Raw genomic sequence first — 22139 nt, 5'->3', positions numbered from 1 at the left:
TATTAGTGATTATAAAAATTATGCAATCACATCACTTACTGGATTGGTCTTAGAGATCACATAGAAGTACAAATACAAGTAAAAAACTATTAACATGTAATTAAGAGTATGTGTCAAAAATCGGAATGCCTCAATGGCAGCTTTAAACGAATCTGTTCTCACTCACATGAAGACCATGTCCAAGAAATGATTGAAATGCTAAAGACTCTGCAATACCAATTAAATGCTTAATCCCACCAAGTCTCTTATACTCATGTATGACTAGAATAGCAGGAACTTGAGACATGGAATTGTTACACATGTACATTCATGAATGAGGCTAAGAACTTTGAACCTCAGTGTTTCCTTGAATGTCTTTGGTCATTGCAGACAACATCTCTCTGTGAAGGAATGTTTTTTATATTTAAAAAGCATTTTAATAGATACATTGCATGTGAGAGCAAGCATTTCTCCATAAGACCCAGCTCAGTACTTCACATTACCTCTAGGCCCATCACTGACAGGACAGCATCCACCAAGGATTTGTATTTAATTGGCAGCTTCAGCACTGGGGACTAGCATTAATGGTTAACTTGGTTGGATAATTGAAGCCTGGATGGAATGGAATGGTGGTCTTTAGTTAATGAAGCCATAATGCCAGAAGTTTCTTGTCATAACTGTAGAGGAAGGTGTCTGAGAACTCTCAGAAATAAGCACATTGAAATGGACCTATTATAAGAAATCTGTTCAGCTACTCCTAAACCGTACTTTCTGTCAATAAGCAAGGCCATGCTCTTCATTTAAGAATTCAGAAATATATTGATCAGGGAGTATCAACAACACTAAAGGAGATCTCTGGTGGTTTTCATATGTAGGTCAGAAATAAAGTGAGGAAGAAAGTAAAAATGGTGCTATATTGGAACTGAATTATATGATTTCAATGGGAAAAAAGAGAATAATAGAGCTGAATGATACAGACCAGACCTTAATGTAATTGCTTAAATACCATAGACAAGGTAGAAGCAAGTAATAAAATAAGCCACAAGGACTCCATGGGAACTAGGTTATTCTGACACAGAGATTGATGACAACTACTAATGGATTGGCATCCTTAAGATAAAATAAATGAGCAGCTATATATGGTTGTACCTAACATATACAAGGTGATAAAGCTAGCTCTTTTGTTCAGAAATCAAATGTAGCTAATACTGTAGGAATACTCTTATTTTTGTTTAGGCACATGACAGTTCACAGGTCTGGTGCTACATAGAGAAGGAGGCAGAGTTCCTTTATGGAAGGACCCTAGTATATAGCCACAGGATTAGGCCATTAATCTTCATCCAAAACTTTCCCAAGGGGATACTGGTTATGCACTGGTGAAAGAAAATTGCCAGGTATTCTTGGAATTACTTATTATTGACATTGCTTTCATGCTTAACTTCGTAGACCCCAGATGCCACAAGCCATGAGTAAGTGTAGTCAAGTGACAATGGAAGAATTGACCTAAGTCAGTCTAGCTGAAGTTTACATGGGTCATGGATGCATCCTGAGGTTATTTGTCCAGTCCCAGAAAGTGGGGAATAAATGAACTTAGTTACTGGCAGAACTCTGCCCTTGTCATTAAGCATTATAGTCAGGATGGGAAGAGCAGGAAATTGTTACTATGGTGAGAAGGATATGAAAGCATTCAATATGAGCGTACCCTGCCAAGATGGTAAACTAAAAGCAATAGTGCATCCCTGAGACTATTGCCTATAACCTAAGAAATGGGGTGATTCCTACCATATTCATATTTAACTTGCCTGTTTGGTCAGTCTAAAAAAAAGGATATGGAAAATAATAGCAGAAAAAAAACTAATGCAGCTGTTCATATCAATTATATCGGTGGTTCTAGATATGGTATAACTTCATCAGAAAAAATCAATACTGAAAAATAAATAAATAAATAAATAAATAAATCAATACTGTCCCTGACACATTGTATTCTAATATTGATTTAGAATATACATTTATTTGTCTTTTTGATTCCTATCACAAAGAAAAATAAAAAAGTTGAAGTCATATAGAAAAGCCAACCATTTAGCTTTAGCTTCTTTAGCCAGAACTATCATCCTGGTTTCCATCATATTCTTATCCTACCTTGTTGTTATTCCAGAGAATATTATGCTGACCCATTTTAAAAAATGAGACAGGAATCACATCTTTCAGAATGAAGTATGACTCATGAAAAGATAAACTTTACCAACCATAATATTAAATACAAGCTCTCTAAGGTCAATTTTAAAGAACCATTTGCTTTGGGGCAACTGAGTATCTCAGTTGGTTAAGTGTCCAACTCTTGATTTCAGCACAGGTCTTGATCTCAGGGTTGTGAGTTCATGCCCCACACTGGGCTCCACGCTGGAATTGGAGCCTACTTAAAACAAAACAAAACCAATTTGCTTTACTCTCAAGTCATCAGATCAAGAGGTTTAATAACAAAAGCATAGCATCATAAAACAGTGACTCCACATGGATTCATGTACTTCAAATATAGACAAATTAGTGCCCCAGCAATTTTTGTAGTTTAAAAATTCTGAGCAATCAGTGCCCAAAAGCTAAAAACACCTTTGACTAATATGTTGATTGCGGTCTTAATGAAATTTGAAGAGGATGACCTAGCTGAGATATACCTGAAGCCTATGGAAATTGTGAAATAATAAATGCGTGTTGCTTAAAGTCCCTAAGTTTGTGATAATTTGCTATGCACCAAGATTAAAAAAAATAACAGATTTTGGTATCAGAAGTGAGGTGCTATGGTACAAAGCCCTAGAAATGTGAATGATTTTGGAACCAAGTGATGAACTGAGGCCCGAAGAATTTGGGAGAGCATACTGGAAAGCCTAAATTGCTCTGACCAGATTTCTAGTAGAAATCTAGACTTAAAGGAAATGCAATGTGTGTGTGTGTGTGTGTGTGTGTGTGTGTGTTGGGGGGGGGAGGCTCAGAAGGAAGTGAGGGATAGATTATTAGAAATTTAAGGTATGGGGGAAATCCTTGTTATATGGTAGCAGAAAGCTTAGCAACATTATCTCCTGCAGTTATATGAAAATCAGGACATTTAATCGGGATATATTTGGTTATATAGCAAAGGAGATTTCCACGGACGTTGTTGAAGGAAATACCTGGTTTCTCCTCGATGCTTAGGGTAAGTAGAGGGAAGACTATTAAACAAAAAACGAAATAGGAGTCAATAGTTTTGAAAATTTTCAGTTTCTCCAGATGGTGAAAGATGCCAACACAAAGAAATTTGCTGTTAGGGAAGCATGCTCTAAAGGAAAGGCCAGGATGTTAACTGCACAGCATTTTATGAAAACCTTAAAAAAGATAAAAAGGTCAGAATTGTCACATAAAGGGCTCTTTCATAAGATTGAGTGTGTATCTCCCAGATCCTCTCAATCAAATGATAGCACCCTGAGCAAGCTTTGGGGCACTGTTCTTCAGCCATCCCAGCAGAAGTCCAAAATAGAGACAATACCTAGAAAAATTGTAGGTATGGCTTTTGTCTAATGGAGTAAACCTCAATGACATCTGTGGGAGACGTACAGAATTTCTGAGAACTTTATTTCAGCAAAAACTGGCCACTTGGACAGAAAGGGTGCAAAGTGCAGAAAGATCCTGAAGCCCCCAAATTGTACTGGAAGCGAATAGGCTAATAAAATTCCTTGCAAACACATACCATCTTTCATTTAAAAAGGAAGTATGGCTCAGAGGGCACTACCGATGGCCCACACAGAGCTAGAAGCCGGGAAGAATTATTCCCAGACTTCCAAACCTAATCAAGGAACTACGGCTGGAGTTTGCTGGCTGGATGCCAGAACTGCTATGGACCTGTGACTCCTTTTCGACCTTATATTTCTCTATTTTTGACCAGAGGGGGGAAAAACAATAACTTTTATCCTCTGCTTCTCTAACATTTATTGGGTGTGTTAGAAAGATATATTTTTTCTTTAGTTTCACAGATCCACAGTGGAGGGGTATTGTCTCCTAAGAGCTGTACTTAATGGGTTATACCCAGAAACCTCATCTGAATGTGGATGTGATCTATATGACAAGATCACAGACTTTGAGGAATGTTCTAAGGGGGCGGGCCTGTAAAGAACTTTGGGAGCGTGTAAATCTTTTGCATGTGGGAAGATGGTGAATCACTGGAGGCTGGATGGTAGCCTATGGCAGACAGCTTCCATGGTAACCCAGGATAGCTCCCACCTCCTAATGTTCACACCTTTGTTTTTCTGGTTCTGAGATGTAGGGGGCGGTGTGAAAGGACCGGAGAAAAGCATTTAGAAGTTAAGAACACCTCCAGCTGACATCCAAGAAAGAAATGATGACCTCAGATTACAGCTGAATAAGCTGAGTGTATAAACCACCTGAAAGAGCCTAGGAATGGTTTCTCCTCAAGAGGCTCCAGATGGGAGCCCGGGCTCACCAAATCTTGATTTGATGTCTTGCGAACCAGACAAAGAAACTAGCTGATCTACCAGATTTTGACTCACAGAAAAGTGAAATGTTAAAGTTGTGCTTTTTGAGACACTAAGTTTTGTAATTTTTTGTGGCTATAGAAAAGCAAACCAACAATGTATGGAAAAAAAGAAGGATGGGGAAGGTGAGTATAAAATACTTAAATCCTGATGTAAAATGAAATAAAATCAATATATAATATACTGATAAATCAATAAATACCACGAATCTTATTATCTAGATATGTGGAAATAAATTTCAGAAACAAATTAAATGTGTTAAAAGTGACTGTCTCAAAAGATCAAAACTTGGGTGATAGGAAGTTCTAGCTGGAGCTCATGACTGCTATTCATTGGAAGACTTTTAATATTATTTGACTTTTAATTGTCTGGGTATATATAGAATCACATTAATAACTTTTTGGAAATATGTTAATAAGGGCTATGTCTCAGTATCTCAGATACTTCTTCTAAGAATATTTTTAAGTTTGGAAAGAGATAATTACTGCTTTTGTGATGAGGACAAAATTTCTAGTGCTCATGTAGTCAGAGCCATACTTTAAAATGACATAACAATATTTATTTCCATGTTGTAAACTGAATGAATATTCTGTAAATTGCATATACATGTATTTTTATATCTTTCCCTTTTCAGATTATCTGATGATATTCTCTAGTCCCTAACACAGATAGCATGGTAGTTTCTCAATAAAGATTCGCTGAATAAATATTCATCACTATTGTTACCTCATTACTCTCACATACAATCAAAACTTGTACTATATTTCTTTGAAGTACTTCTTTAAGGAACTTTTCATATTTTGCCTTCTAATTTTTTTACTTGGTGTGTTTGGTTTATTAGTATAAGCTTCTTCATTTAGATAAGGAAAGACAGGGCCAGAAAGGTGAAATGACCTTGCTGAGATCACACCAGGGCTAATCAGCTGAAAAGTTGAGATAAACGCCCAAGCTATCTGACTGCTATCTAGAGGCTTCTCTGGTATATCACATGAAACATCCTTTCAGTCAGAATTTGTATCATTACTACATTGCATTTTATTTTCAGTAATGAAAAATTCAAAAATAATTGAAAATCTGGTCAATCTTTACGTGATGATGCTGGTATTTCCATATACTTCTTGTCATAAATTATATAATCAACTCAGCAAAAATAATAACTGTGGCAATCTCTCCTTCCATTCTCCAGATATTTTGCTCCTGTATCCATTAATAATAGTGATTTTTTATAGGAGGCTGTGAACTGGCAAACCATCAAGTGTACTAAAGTCAAATTTTTTTCCTGACTGTTTTTTTATTTCATTTCCTCATTCGTTTTTTATGAGATTGGTTTATGTTATTTGATTTCTCATTAAATTTTATATTTGTGGATTTATTTTATGATTTCTCAGATGTGCCAAGACTCCCTCACTGCAAGTGATAGTAAAAAGACAGATAGCTTAGCGGAGACAGTTTATTTGATAAAAAAATTGTGTCTATATGCTTTTCTACCAAGAGCATTTGCTTTATTTATCATTTTAAGAATAATCTAAGGATCTCTATGTTCTAAATTCTGTTTGGGCTTTTTTTGAACAATTCTTTATGCCATCTATGTACTAGCAAATAAAATTTAGATTTATAAATGCTTTTTGTTTCAAATGTGAGGGTTTATGACTAGGGCTTATATGAGCAAATCATAGCTGCATAACTACAGTGGGAGCTAATTGTCTCTTTTGGATCACTGTTACTTTTTAAATATAACAACAATAATAATATTAACTCTCTACATTCTTCCTAGGGCTGTTGTGAGTCAAATGAGCAAATCTTACTGAAAACATATGAAAATGGGAAAAGACTATTTTTATTGTAATTTTCCTCTTTTATATTGAAGCCTGGCATACATAGTGATCATCATTATTTGCATATACAGTTGTTCACAATGTTCAGCTAATCCTATCTGGCTTTTCTTTTTCATGATGCCCAACGAAGGTGTCAGGTTTCATTTTATAATGAGAAGTATGATGGTTAGAAAGGCTTCTGTATTCTGTAACTCAGTATTTTAGAAACATAAGAGGAATCTGAAAGAGGTATACACCAGTGATTCAGTGGCTCATTTTACCACAGTGATGTCTGGTAAAGCCACTTGGTTACAGCAGAGAATCTATGTATGTACCTTGTAAGACCAACAGGTGAATAAACAAAACAGTGTGGACTTAGACTTTTGGTATTTTGAAAATTTATGTAGGTGTTATGTAAACATTACAATAAAAATATTAAAGTATTTCTTAATTCCTAGTAGTTTTGGTATTATATTTTGTCAAAATAAATAAAATATAAAAATACAATAATGGATGATAAAATCATTTTGAATTAGAATGAGACCTTTCTGCTAATAAGAGAGATTCTTGACTTGGAATCCATGAAATTCTGAAAATTATGTGTTGCTGTGTGTGTATGTCTGACCATTTCTATGGAAGATCTATAGGTTTAATTCAATTCATTCAAGCATGAAGTTTATTATTCTACAAATTTGGAACAATTAGGTTATGCAATACCTGCTTTCTTCTTTCAGGATGTGAAATAGAGGGAATATTATGAGATTAGTTAAAAATGATAGTTATATGACTTCTAGCACCACAACACTGAGAAAGGTATTCTCCTAATTCTCCCCACATTGAACTGTGGGTAAAATATTGTTAAAAGCAGTAAATATTAAAAAACTTGAAAAACAAAAAGAAAAAAACTGAAGTTGAGATGGGAAGATCAATGTAAGAAAACTAAATAATACTATCAAACATCTGTAGTCACAGTGAGATGTAAGCTCCTAAGGAATAATAAGCCTATGTTCCAATCACAGCTCAGAGACACCATGGGTGGCACTTTATTATTCCAGAATTTTTTGGGTGCAAGTGACAGAAACTCACCTTTACCTAACTTAGGCCAAAGAGATAATTTCCTTTTTGATCTGTGATATATTTTGTACAATACTAAATCTTTTAAGTTAGTTGACTCTTATTTTATGACCCAGGATATAATTTATAATGGTAAATTCTCTGGATATACCTGAAAAAAAATAATCATTTTGCATTTGTTGGGGGAAAGAAACTATAAATATCAAGTAGGTTAATTTGATTGATAATGTTTCTCAACTAATCTATATCTTTAGTGATATCCTACATCTACTCATTACTATAAGAAGGCTATTGGGACACCTGGGTGGCTCACTGGTTGAGCATCTGCCTTCAGCTCAGGGCATGGTCCCAGGGTCCTGGGATCAACTCCCACATCAGGATCCCTGCATGGAGCATGCTTCTCCCTCTGCCTATGCCTCTGCCTCTTTCTCTGTGTCTTTCTTGAATAAATAAATTTTAAAAAAAAGAAGGCTATTGAAATTTCCAATTGGAGTTGTAGATATTTTTATTTCTCTTTTTATTTATATAATTTTTTACTTTATATATCTTTATGCTCTGTTGTATAACTGGATTTGTCTATTTCTTCTTGTAATTCTGTCATTTTTGATTTAGAGTTTTGTTATTAGATATGTAAATGTTTAAGATTGGTATGTCCACTTAATGAATTGACCACTTTATCATTGTGAACTGACCCTCTTTATCTCTGGTAATATTCTTTGATCTGAAATCCAGTTTTATTTTGATTGGTGTTTTTCTGTTTTATTTTTTCTGTTCTTCTAATTTTGATATATTTAAGGTTTTTGCATTTAAATTGAATTTCTTGAAGGGAAGATGTAGAACAGTTCTCTACTAAAAAAAAAATCAAATCTAGTGTTCTCTTCTTATATGGGTACTCTGAAAGCTATATTTAAAGTAATGATGGAGGAATGATGTCAGTAAGATGACAGAATAAAAGGTCCCCCACTCATAATACCCCCAGCCACAATATTTTGGCAACCATCCATTGAAAAAAATGTGTCTTTGTGGGAATTTTGGGACCCAGATTGGAAACTGTGAAACTTAATGGAGTTCAAGTCGAAGGAAGGCCGTGTGGGGAGACAGGTCCATGCCCAGGAATCCCAGTTACAGATCTGCAAACAATGCCAATCCATGTGAGCAAGGCTAAAGCCTCATTTGATTGTTTATGAAAGAATAAAACTCAATGGTAAAGGTAAATATATAGTCAAAATCAGAATACTCTAATACTCTAACAGTGGTATATAAATCATTTTATCCATGGCATAAAAGTTAGAAGAGAATAGTATTAAATAGAACTATAGATACAATCATTTGTTAATCGATGCAAAATACAAAAATATGTAAATTATTTTGCTGACAAAATGTGGGGAAGAGTAGAAAAAGTATAGAGTTTTTGTGTGCAATTGAAGGTAAGTTGTTATTAACTTAGACTATTATAAGCTTGTATGTAAGCCTCATGGTAAACAGACAAACACACACACACACACACACACAACCTATAGTAGATACACAAAAGATAAAGAGAGAGGAATTAAAATGTGCCACTATAAAAAATAAATCATAAAGGAAGATGGCTAATAAGGAAGCAAGAAACAAAAGAACTATAAAAAGTCAGAAAACAATTGAGGAAATGGAAATAGTAATTTCTTATCTATTAATAGTTATTTTAAATGCAAGTGGATTAAATTTTCCACTGAAGACAGAGTGGTTGATGGATAAAAAACAATATTTAGCAATATGCTGGCCACAGAGAGGCACTTTAGCCTAAAGGACATATATGGACTGAAAATGAAGGGATGGAAAAAAGATGTCTCATGTAAATAGTAACCAAAAGAGACTAGAAGTAGCTATTCATATACCAGATAAAATAGACTTTCAGTCAAAATCAGTCACAAGAGACATAGAAGGTCATCACATAGTGATGAATGAGCCAATTCCTCAAGAGGATATGAGAATTGAAAATATATATGCACCCAACATTGGTACACCTAAATATTAAAACAAAAATTAATAGAGCTGGAAGGGAAAATAGACAGCAATACAATAATAGTGGTAGACTTTCTACTTTCAACATTAGATAAGTCATCTAGACAGAAAATTAATAAGGAAACATAGAACTTGAATAACACTATACACAAAAAGGACATATAAAACATATACATTCATTCCTTTTTAAAAAATAAAATTTTATTTATTTATTCATGAGAGACACAGAGAGAGGCAGAGATACAGGCAGAGGGAGAAGCAGGCTCCATGGAGGGAGCCCGACTTGGGACTCAATCCTGGGTCTCCAGGATCACACCCTGGGCTGAAGGTGGCGCTAAACCGCTGAGCCACCCGGGCAGCCCACAGACATTCATTCCAACAGCACCAGAATATATATTCTTCTCAAGTATAAACAGAAAATTCTTGAGGATTGATCATATGTTGGACCACAGGCTAGTCTTAATAAATTTAAAAAGATTAAAATTATATCAAGTATCTTTTCTGACCATGTGACATAAAACTGCAAATCAATAAAGGGATGAAAATGGAAAAATTCACAAATATATGGAAATTAAACAACACACAGCACACACAAAAATACAGACACAATGATCAATGGAACAGAACTGAGAGCTCAGAAAAAAATCCCATATACATATGTTCAATTAATCTACAACAAAGAAAGCATAAATATACAAGAGATAGTTTTCAATAAACTGTGTTGGAAAAACTGGACGGCTACATGCAAAAGAATTAAAATAAATTGCTTTCTAATATACACAAAAATAAACTCCAAATGGAGTAAAGACCTCCATGTAAAAACATGAAACCACAAAACTCCTGAAAGGACATCAAACTGGTAAGGTTGTAAATAACTTAATAAGGTTATAAGTAATCATTAGGGAAATGAAAATCAAAACCGTGCCAATGAGATATCACTTCACACCTGTTAAAATGGCTAGTATCAAAAAGATTAAAAAAATAATAAGTGTTAACAAAGAAGTCGAGAAAAGGGGACCCAGACGCACTGTTTGTAAAAGTATAAATTGATGCAACCACTGAGGGAAATAGTATGGAGGTTCTTTAAAAAACTAAAAATAGAAGTACCATGTGATCCAGTAGTTCCACCTCTGGGTATTTACCTGAAGAAAATTAAATATTAATTTATTTTTTAAAAAAATTATTTATTTATTCATGAGAGACAGAGAGAGAGAGAGAGAGAGAAAGAGAGAGAGGGAGGGACAGACACAGGCAGAGGGAGAAGCAGGCTCCATTCCATGCAGGGAGCCTGACGTGGAACTCCATCCCAGGTTTCCAGGACCACACCCGGGACTGAAGGTGGTGCTAAGTCACTGAGCCACCTGGGCTGCCCGAAATAGTAATTTAAAAATGATATATTCACTATGTTTATTGCACCATTATTTACAAAAGCTAAGATATGGAAATGGGTAGTGTCTATTGATGCATGAGTGAATAAAGAAGATGTGACATATATACATCATGGACTATTATTCAGTCATAGAAAAGAAAGATTTTGACATTGTGACAACATAGACAGACCTAGAGGGTATTATGCTAAGTGATATAAGCCAGACAAAGACAAATACCATAAGAGCTCACCTACATGTAGAATCTTAAAAAACAAATGACAACAACAACAACCACAAAGAGAGAAATACATACATAATTATAGAGAACAAACTGGTGGTTGCCAAAGGGAAGGGGGTGGGGAGATGAGCAAAATGGGTGAAGGGGATTAAGAGGTACAAACTTCTAATGATAAAATATGTCATTGGGATGGAAAGTACAGTATAAAGAATACAGTCAATAATGTTGTAATATAGTTATCATAATGAGCATTTTGTAGTGCATATAATTGTTAAATCACTATGTTGCAAACCTGAAACTAATTTAATATTATATGCCAATTACACTCCAATTAAAAAAACACACACACACATAGTCTCTTGAACAACCAGTAGGTGAGAGAATAAATCAAAATGGTAATCCAAACTATTTTGAGACAAATAAGAATGAATGGAAAAACAACATATTAAAACTTATGGGATGCACCTAAAGCATTTATAGGAAGTTTATAGTGATAAATACCTACATTATGAAAAATGAAAGATTTCAAACAACCTAACTTTATATGTCAAAACTAGAGATGCTTGGATGGCTCAGCAGTTACACATCTGCCTTTGGCTCAGGTTGTGATCCCAGGATCTGAGCTCGAGTCTCACATCAGGTTCCCCCACAGGGAGCCTGCTTCTCCCTCTGCTTATGTCTCTGCCTCTCTCTCTCTCTCTCTCTCTCTGTGTGTATCTCATGAATAAATAGATTACAAAAAAATTATATCTCAAAACTAGAAAAAGAAAAAAAAGCCCAATATTAGCAGAAGGAAGGCAATAACAAACATCAGAGTAGAAGTAAATGATATTGAGACTAGAAAAGCCATAAAAAACTAATAAAACTAAAAGATGACTTTTTGAAAAAAATAAGCAGAATTGACAAATCTTTAGCTAGACTAACCAAGAAAAAAAATGACTCAACATTATAAATGAAAGAAACAAAGCAATTATGGGGGGACAGCTTTACAATAATGGATTTGACAATGATTTCTTGGATATGACCAAAAGCACCATGGAACAAAATACAACATCCTTTCATGATAAAACCACTGCACAAACTCTTAGACATATACTTAACTGAAATGACAACATATAGCCACCCAAAAGCTCATACACAGATATTCCTACAGGATTATTCAAAATAGCTAAAGAGGGGAAATAAGCCAAATGTCCATTGAATATGTATTTATTCATTGTATTATGTGTTACACCCATATAATGATATATTACTTTGCAATAAAAAGGAATGAAGTAATAATACATGTATTAACCTTGAAGTCATCATGCTAAGTTAAAAAAGCCAGTCACAAAAGACCATGTGTTTTGATTCCTTTTATATGACATGTCCACAGTGATCAAATATATAGAGAAAGAAATCACTTAGGGACTGCCTAGGGGGCTGGTTAGGGGACTGGGAAATGAGGTTTTGGAAGGGGGTCAGAAAAAGCTCTAAACTTAGATTGTAATGATGTTTGTACAACTCTGTAAATATACTAAAACCATTTAATTGTACACTTTAAATGGGTGGATTTTATGGTATATACATTACATTGCAATAAAGATATTTTTAAAAATCAAGGAGAAAAACTGAAATGGCTCTTTTTCAGAGGCACCTTAATGAAAAGAGAAGTTTTGGGGAGACATAACAAAAACAGTTTTTTAAAAGTCTTTATTCCACTTTCATCTTTGAAAGATATGATTGATGAATATAGAATATCAGATTGATTTTTTTTCCTTCAGAGTTCAAAGATGACACTCCTCTTCTGCCTTTTATGTCTCCATAAAGAAATCTATCATTCTTATCTTTGTCATCCTGTGTAATCTCTTCTCAGATTGTTTCTTAGGTTAAATCAACTTAATTTAATTAAGCTGGTTTAATCAACTCAATGAACTGCCTTGGTTTGTTTTTCTTTATATTATTTTCCTTATTATTGGGATTCATTGCACTTCTATGGGTTTATAGTTTCATCAAATTTGGAAAAATTCAAGAAGTATTCCCTAAAATATCTTCTCAAAATCCATTGCCCTCCCTACTTTTGGATTCAAATTACACTTATTTTATACTGCTTGAAGTTGATCCAAAATTCACTGATGTTGTTTATTTTATTTTTCAGACTCTTTCCCTCCTTATATTTATTTTAAATATAGTTGACTCTTGAACAACATGGGCTTGAACTGAGCAGGTCCACTCATATGTGTATTTATTTTTTATAAATACAGTACAGTACTATAAATGTATTTGCCTTGTAATTTTCTTAACAGCATTGTCTTTTCTCTAACTTACTTTATTATAAGAGTATAATATATAAAACAGATGTTGGTCAACTATGTTATTGGTAAGAATTCTGATCAACAGTAGGATTTAAGTGGTTAAATTTGGAGGAAGTCAAAAGTCATACAGAGATTTTTCACTGTGAAAGGTTGGTGCCCCTAACCGCCATGATGTTTAGGGGATAATTATAGTTTTTATTACTGTCTTCAAATTCACTATTCTTTTGAACATTTAGTCTGCTTTTATTTCCATCAAGAATAATAGTTTTAAGTCAGACATATTTTTTTTATCTCAAGAAGTTAGATTTGGGTCTTTTTACTATCTTCTGGGTCTCTTTGCATGCCTAGTAATTTTTATTATATGTGATAAACTGTGAATTTTACCAGTTGAATACTAGACTTTTTATAAATTTCATTTATTGAGCCTTTTTCTGGTATATAGTTAAGCTACATGGAAACAGTTTAATCCTTTAAAGTTTTAATCATATGTTTTGTTAAGTGAAACCAAAACAGCATTTATCTTAGGGCTAATTTTGTCCCACTTTGAGGCAAATACCCTGGTGATTAATTGCCTGGTAATGATGAATTAGTATGCATTTCACATTGGCTAGTAGGAATATGACTATTTATGGCCCTTTGTGAGCTCCAGGGATTTTATTCTCTGATGTTTTTGGGTGTTTCTATTCCTGGTCTTGTATACATGCACTGATACAAGTAGTGAGCCGAAAACTTAAGGTATGTATGTAGGGGTCTTGTGATCTCTAGAGTGCTCTATTTTGGCAGCTCTCTCCTTCCTGAACACTTCACTCTGTGATCTCTTACTATCCATGGATTCCAGGCTCTCTTTCCTTCACTCTGGCAGACGTATATGCTGTTTCGGCTCTCCTCTCTAAACAGATGTCTGAATTCACTTTCTAGGCAGTAAGTTGGAATTATGATAGGGCTCACTTCATTGGTTTTCCCTCTTTCAGAGATCCCTGTCCTTTGATGCCTACCATACAATGTTTGGAAACTATTTCTTCATATTTTGTTTGTTTTTCCTCTTGGTTGTTACAGGGGCTAGGTAAATCCTATTCCTTTTGCTCTATCTTGTCCAGAAAAGAAGTTGGCTTCTCATTTTGAAGATAAGACATACCATACTTATATAAGTTGAAGGCTTTCCAATTAGAGGTTGTATTACCTTATGTCACCTTTTTGATTTCAGAAAAGAATGTTCAGGAAGATAAATATTTTTATTCAAAATTTTCTCATTTTCTTTAAGCCTATATTACACTGCAGTGTAATCTCCCAGAATTTCTTGTTTTAGGAAGATAAAGGTACTTAGCAATACACCAAATATTTAAATACCAGGTATGTATAGAGAAAGGGAAGAGTCTGTCTTTTCACATCATTTATGTACACATTGCCATTATAGCATAGAACTTTGAAGAAAGAAATCAAAGCTTTGAAATACATATATCACACTACAGCACATTAGATATTAAATATATACACATGCATACATCATTGTATATTTGTAAGTGTGTCAAATATGGGTGAATATCTGTATGAGTAAAAATATAAATATATAAATATATTTATATATTTCATATATATATATATGAAGCCTATACATGGTGTCTAAATACTTCAGCCTTGGGTCACCTTGGTGGTTTAGTCAGAAGAGCATGCAGCTCTTGATCTTGGGGTCATGAATTTGAGCCTCAGATTGGGTGTAGAGATTACGTAAATAAATAAATAAATAAATAAATAAATAAATAAATAAATCCTTCAGCATTTAGTCACTAATCATTCAAAGTTTCAATGTTTGAGTTAACTAGGGTCAAATCATGGTTAAGTGGTAAGAACAATACATTTATTTTCTAAAGAACTATAACTTAATGATATATTCAATTCCGTCATGAACTATAATCTTGCCAGTTCTATCTCAAAGGTCTAGTTCCCAAAGTAAGAGTATCACAAGCCCATAAATAAACAAATAATGACTAGCTAAAAACATTATGAAGAAATTATATATGTACAATGAAGTAATGAGAAAAATATCACTAACTCAAATCATTTTCATCGTGGTAAATAAACAGAATTTTGCTAATGCTAGTGGATGTTTGGGATAACTTTACCTTTATTGTATTATAATAATACTGACAAGTCTCAAACCGATGGAGAAAACTCCTGTCATCTAAAACTGCAGTGAATTCATGTTATAATAAGTCTCACAATAAAAAATAATTAAGATCAGAAAAATGGGTGGATTTTTTTTTTTTTTTTTTTTTAGAGAGAGAGAGAGAGAGAGAGAGAGAGCATGAGCAGGGGAGTAGGGGAGGAGCAGAGGGAGAGAGAATTCCAAGCAGGCTCCACACTCAACAAGAGCCCAACGTGGGGCTGGGTCTCACAACTCTGATATCATGACCTAAGTTGAAATCAAAAGTTGGATTCTTAGCCATATGAGGGACCTAGCCACTCCAGAATTTCTATAAACTTATAGTGAAAGCCAAATAGCTTAGAAGTATCAGGAAATGAAGTCAAACAGCCTGGATTCAAATCTCAACTCCTTACTACCTGGGTGACAACCTCTCCGTGCCTCTGTAAAATGAGGATAACAATGGCATTATCTTTCAGGGTGGTTATGAGAGTGACATGGGTTAATATATTTAGCACTTAGAATATTTTATGATCCATAGTAAGCACTCAGAAATTATCATAATTAGAACAAAAATGAATTAAGTAATATTTGTATGTTTGTGCAATTCTAAAAATGTATAATAGAAAATGTCAATACCTTCACATTTGACTCTCCATCATGACTACAAAAGCTGTCAACTTTAAAAAATATTCAAAGGTTTTGATTTTCCCAAAAGCTTATATTAATGTTAAAGATTCAGATCACTAAAGAAAAAAAAAACTTTTATAGTGTCATAATCTGGGAGGTAGTATAATATAATCAGAATAAATGGCTTGAGCTTAAAACTCAGTTGTACTACTCATCAATTATGTGAAGTTGGGTAAGTTCCTTAAGCTCTCTGTGTCTCATTCCTCTCTGGCAAATGGGAAAAATAACACTGTCTACCTAACAGGATTGTTGCAAAGATTAAATGATGTAATATTTGTAAAGCCCTTAGAAAAGTCCCTTGTTCATGTTTAAGTGTATGCTATTATAATAATCATTATTGATCTTTCTCTTTTCCAGTTTTGACTCTTACAATTTTTCCAGATTTTCTTTTGTCAATGACATTTCATGTGAATACTGTACTCCCATAAGATGTCTTTGACTTTAAAAAAAATTCTCCTTTTTAATCTGACCCTCAAAACCCAGAAATTCCCATTCAGAATTAGAATCAATTGAATTTGTCATTGCACTGTGGGATTGAACAAAATATAATTTTAAAAATCTACATTGAACTATGCTCCCCTTTTCTGGTCTTCTGTTTGCACATACAATTCCACCGTTTATACATACAATTTTGTTTATTCAGATCAATTCTCTTTTTCCACTACACTGCGTTTAGTGGCCAAAAAAGTCCTCTTTATACTTGACGCCCTCACAGAATATGCTTGAGTCCTAGTTACTGCTTTCAGTTTTAACCATTCAGTGAATTAAAGGAGGGAGAAATCTGGTACAAGCCTTTCTATCACTTATCTTCAGAAATCATTTATCAATTCCATTTTCCTTTTATTTTTAAATATTTTATTCATATATTTATTTAAGAGAGAGCAGGTGCAGGAGTGTGCACATGAACTGGGGGGGAGGGGCAAAGGGAAGGGGGGCGGAGGTTACTCACAAGTGAACTCTGCACTGAGGACAGATCCTTATCCTGAGATCATGACCTGAGCCAAAACCAAGAGCCAGATGCTTAACCAACTAAACTGCCCACGTGCCTCTATCAATTCCATTTCCTGAAGAACTCCCAAATTCATCTTATTTACATTATCGTATGCAGGCTTTTTAAACCTCTCACTTATATTATTGCAGTATCTTTCTATTTGGAATCCTTTGCTCAGTTGCAGAAATATAGTATAAAAAATCTCATCATGCACTTCCCTTTTTAAAAAATTATCCTTTGGCTTAATGCTAGGTATACATGATCAAGTCTAAACTTTAGAGCATTCTCTCACAATTTGATTTATTTTGTTTCATAGCCCTATTGTTAACAAAATTTTCCTCAATCTAATGTAATTGTTGCTTCATATAGCTGTTCTCAAACACAATTTGAACACCTCGAGTAGAGAAGCTTTAAGTCATTTACTCTTTATCTCCAATACCAGTCACATGACTGGAACATGTTCAAGCTCCATAAATATATGCAATGAGTGAATGGACACACAAATTAGTGAATGAATGAAAAATAAGACCTGGTTTCTTAGGATTTCACCTATAAAAACAAAACAAACAAAAGAACAAAGGATTCAGACCCAAGTAGGCCCTAAGCTTTCAATGTTTGATAACTCTTAACTACTCTTAAATACGTTGTGAATAGGAGTAACCTACTTGGTAAAAATTTAAAAGTATTTTTATATGACTATCAGCTGGAAAATATTTCTCTGATCTGCCCTAAAAAATCTAGAATTCTCTCGTACAGAAATCAAGTACTTTGGGGTGCCTGGGTGGCTCATTGGTTGAGCATCTGCCTTTTCAGGTCGTGATCCCGGGGTCCTGGGATCGAGTCCCACATTGGGCTCCCTGCGTGGAACCTGCTTCTCCCTCTGCCGGTGTCTTTGCCTCTCTCTCTGTGTCTCTCAAAAATGAATAAATAAAACATTAAAAAAATAAATCACGTACTTAGATTTTAAATGATAATTTTATTACTAACAATACATAATTTAAAAGCTTAAGAAATATTTCTAAATAACACTAATAAAATCAAGCATTGATTAAGCATATACCCTACCTGATCCATTTAATAATCCTAACACCCAAAGTCACACAGCCATCAAGGGCTAGAGTCAGGTCTTCTAAAACCAAATCTGTTGTTCATATTACATATGCTTCTGTGCCATGGTAAAATTTAAATAACTCCACGGAAGAGTAGCACTTAACAGCAGTATCACTCAGGCACTGAAGTCTTAGATAAAGCTCAGGTTATTCATTTGAAAAGACCTAGATGACAGAAAAAACAGGACAGGTATGAATTGATAAATTAAACACAAAGCAACTGACTTCTGTTTTCAGCTCTGATATATAAGGAGCTTGGAAATTGTTATTCTTATCCTTATAGTAAGAAAGAACTAGACAAACCAAGAATCAATAATTTTTCTTGGATACAGCAGACAATGAAATTTGCAATACAAACTGCCACGCTGAAATCCTGAGAGACAGGTGAATTCAGGGAGTCCCAGCCAAGATCTTATTACCCATGGGAGAAGCTTCTAGAGCCATAAACTGATATGAACACTTGATTGGTAATTTTGTGGTTGATTGTGGACCAGTGTGAGAGTCAGCAGTTAAAAGGGGGTCCCTGCACTTTAATGGACTATACTTCTAGGATCCACACCAGGTTCTTGTGGTGAAGATGTGAGAAAGATCCCTTTGTGGCTCTGGCAAGGGAAGAAAAGAGAAATTCTTATGAAATGTGTTTAGAACCTTCTCCATAACAAAGGCCTACTCTCCAGGGGGAAAGACTCCCAGAACCCTGTTACAGTGGGTTAAATACATTTGTCTCACTTTAGCCTGTGCTAGCCTTCCTGACTCCCTAAAGAGTTTGGAAAGCTATATAAAAAGAAACACTCATGAAGCTCACAGACCAGAGACACAGGCCTGCTGGAGGACTGATATTTAATCATAACATAATAGAATGATCCTCTCCCTGAGACTTAACCACCATTCCAAGAGAGCTGCAGTGTAATAATAGTGGATCACTGCTGAAAGCTCTACAAGATACTCTTTGAGGAGGAGTTCACAGAGAACCCCAAAGTCAAGAGGGGAGACACAAACATGGAGACAAGGATTCAAAGCCTCTGGCACTTGTGGCTTTGACAAACATTAAACAAAGTCCCACTATTAGTCAGTTTACCATAAATCCTCACACTAGAGGCCTAGTTACCCCAGTAGCTTTCAACAACAAAATTACAGACATGCAAAAAGTTAAAAGAAAAACAGCCTGAAGAGAGAGAGCCAGCATCAGAACCAGACTCAAGACATGACACAGGCTTGGAATGAAATAAAAGAATTACATAAGTATGAGTAATATATTAAGAGCTTCAACAGAACAAGTAAACAACATGTATGAATAAGCTGAGTAATATAAGTAGGCATGTGGAAAACCTAAGAATCAAAAGGAAATACTAGAAATAAAAAAACATTGTAATAGAAATTTAAAAATGTGGTTAAGCAAAGCTGGAGGCATCACAATTCCAGACTCGAGCCCCCTTCCACACGGTCACGCTGAGCTAGTCCCCGCGCCTGGAATCGGCTGCAAGCTCAGCTGCGCCTGCCGCCCGCCGCCTGCCACCTGTCCCTGCCCCCTGCCACCTGCCACCTGCCCCCTGCCCCCTGCCAGCGCCTCTGGATCAGGGACCCCGCAAAGTGAGCGAGCTTCGGGCCTTCGTGAAAATGTGTAAGCAGGATCCGAGAGTTCTGCACACCGAGGAAATGGCTTCCTGAGGGAGTGGGTGGAGAGCATGGGGGGTGAAATACCACCTGCTACTCATAAAATTAAATCAGAAGACCATATCAACGAAGAAAAAACAGTAAGAAGGCGGAGGAAAACATAAAGAGAGGAACCCTCAAGTGAGGAAAGTGATCTAGAAATTGACAATGAAAGTGTAACTGAACCAGATACTGATGCCCCTCAACAAATGGGAGATGAACATGTAGAGATAACCTAGGAAATGATGGATCAGGCAAATGACGAAAAAAGTGGCTGCCATTGATGCCCTAAATGATGGTGAACTACAGAAAGCCATTGACTTGTTCACAGATGCCATCAAACTGAATCCTTGCTTAGCCATTTTGTATGCCAAGAGAGCCAGTGTCTTCATCAAATTACAGAAGCCAAATGCTGCCATTCGAGACTGTGACAAGAGCTATTGAAATAAATCCTGATTCAGCTCAGCCTTACAAGTGGCGAGGGAAAGCACACAGACTTCTGGGTCATTGGGAAGAAGCAGCACATGATCTTGCCCTTGCTTGTAAACTGGATTATGATGAAGATGCTAGTGCAATGCTGAAAGAAGTTCAACCGAGGGCCCACAAAATTGCTGAACATCAGAAGAAGTATGAACAAAAATGTGAAGAGCGAGAGATCAAAGAAAGAATAGGAAGGGTTAAGAAAGCTCAGGAAAAACATGAAAGAGCCCAGAGGGAGGAAGAAGCCAGATGACAATCAGGAGCTCAGTATGGCTCTTTCCCAGGTGGCTTTCTGGGGAGAATGCCTAGTAATTTTCCTGGAGGAATGCCTGGAATGCCAAGGGGGATGCCTGGAATGGCAGGAATGCCTGGGCTCAATGAAATTCTTAGTGACCCAGAGGTTCTTGCAGCCATGCAGGATCCAGAAGTTATGGTGGCCTTCCAGGATGTAGCCCAGAACCCAGCAAATATGTCACAATATCAGAGCAACCCAAAGGTTATGAATCTCCTCAGTAAATTGTCAGCCAAATTTGGAGGTCAAGCATAATGCCCTTCTGACAAATAAAGCCCCTGCTGAAGGAAAAGCAACTTCGATCACTTAATGGATGTTGCAATAATACAAACCAGTGTACCTCTGACCTTCTCAAGAAGAAAGCTGGGGTGCTGTGAAAGAGAATCCCTACCCCTCTGCCCCACATGCAACTGAAACATTCTACAGTGGTTTGCCATTAGGATATTTATTCAGATAATGTTTTCCTACTAAGAATTACAAACTTTAAACACTTTTTAAACCTTAAAAATATTTAAAAACATTAAAAGGGTGTGTTATTCCCCCCAAAAAACAATTTCAGACTTGAAGCTATATTACAAAACTGTAGTAATCAAGAAAGTATGGTACTGGCACAAAAAGAGACACACAGTTCAATGGAACAGAACAGAAAGCCCAGAAATGGACCCACAACTATATGGCCAACTTTGTCAAAGCAGGAAAGAATATCCAATGAAAAAAAGACAGTGTCTTCAACTAGTGGTCTAGTGGTGTTGGAAAAACTGGGAAGCTACACGCAAAAAAGAATGAAATTGGAAAGCTTTCTTACAACATACATAAAAGTAAATTCAAAGTGTATGAAAGATCTAAGTGTGAGACAGAACACCATCAATATCCTAGAGGAGAACGCAGGCAGCTACCTTTTTAACCTTGGCCACAGCAACTTCTTATAAGACATATCTTCAGAGGCAATAGAAACAAAAGCAAAAATGAACCACTGGGACTTCATCAAGATAAAAAGCTTCTGCACAGTAAGGGAAACAATCAACAAAACTAAAAAGTAGTCTACAGAATGGGAGAAGATATATGCAAATATGAAGTACCTGATAAAGGGCTAGTATCCAAAATCTATAAAGAACTTATCAAACTCAACATGCAAAGAATAAACAACCCAATTAAGAAATGGACAGCAGTTGAGTGTCTGCCTTTGGCTCAGGGAGTGATCCCAGAGGCATGGGATCGAGTCCCCATCAGGCTCCCCCCATGGAGCCTGCTTCTCCCTCTGCCTGTCTCTCTCTCTCTCTCTCTCTCTCTCTCTCTCTGTCTCGCAGGAATAAATAAATAAAATCTTAAAAAAAAAAAAAAAGAAATGGGCAGAAGACATGAACAAACATCTCTCTAAAGGAGACTTCCAGATGGCTAACAGACACATGAAGGATACTCAACATCATACATGATCAGGGAAGTACAAATCAAAGCCACAATGAGATACCACCTAACACGAGTCAGAATGGC

General features: G+C 35.5%; 1 pseudogene; it reads left to right on the top strand.

Annotated features, from left to right (window-relative positions):
* The first annotated feature begins 1617 nt into the window (after positions 1-1617).
* Positions 1618-20911, top strand: LOC112641927 (hsc70-interacting protein-like; annotated as a pseudogene).
* Positions 20912-22139: the final 1228 nt, after the last annotated feature.

Source organism: Canis lupus, chromosome 21, assembly GCF_003254725.2.
Source record: "Canis lupus dingo isolate Sandy chromosome 21, ASM325472v2, whole genome shotgun sequence".
Taxonomy (NCBI): Eukaryota; Metazoa; Chordata; class Mammalia; order Carnivora; family Canidae; genus Canis; species Canis lupus.
The sequence above is the reverse complement of the archived record's forward strand: the minus strand, read 5'-3'. Positions and strand labels throughout refer to the sequence as shown.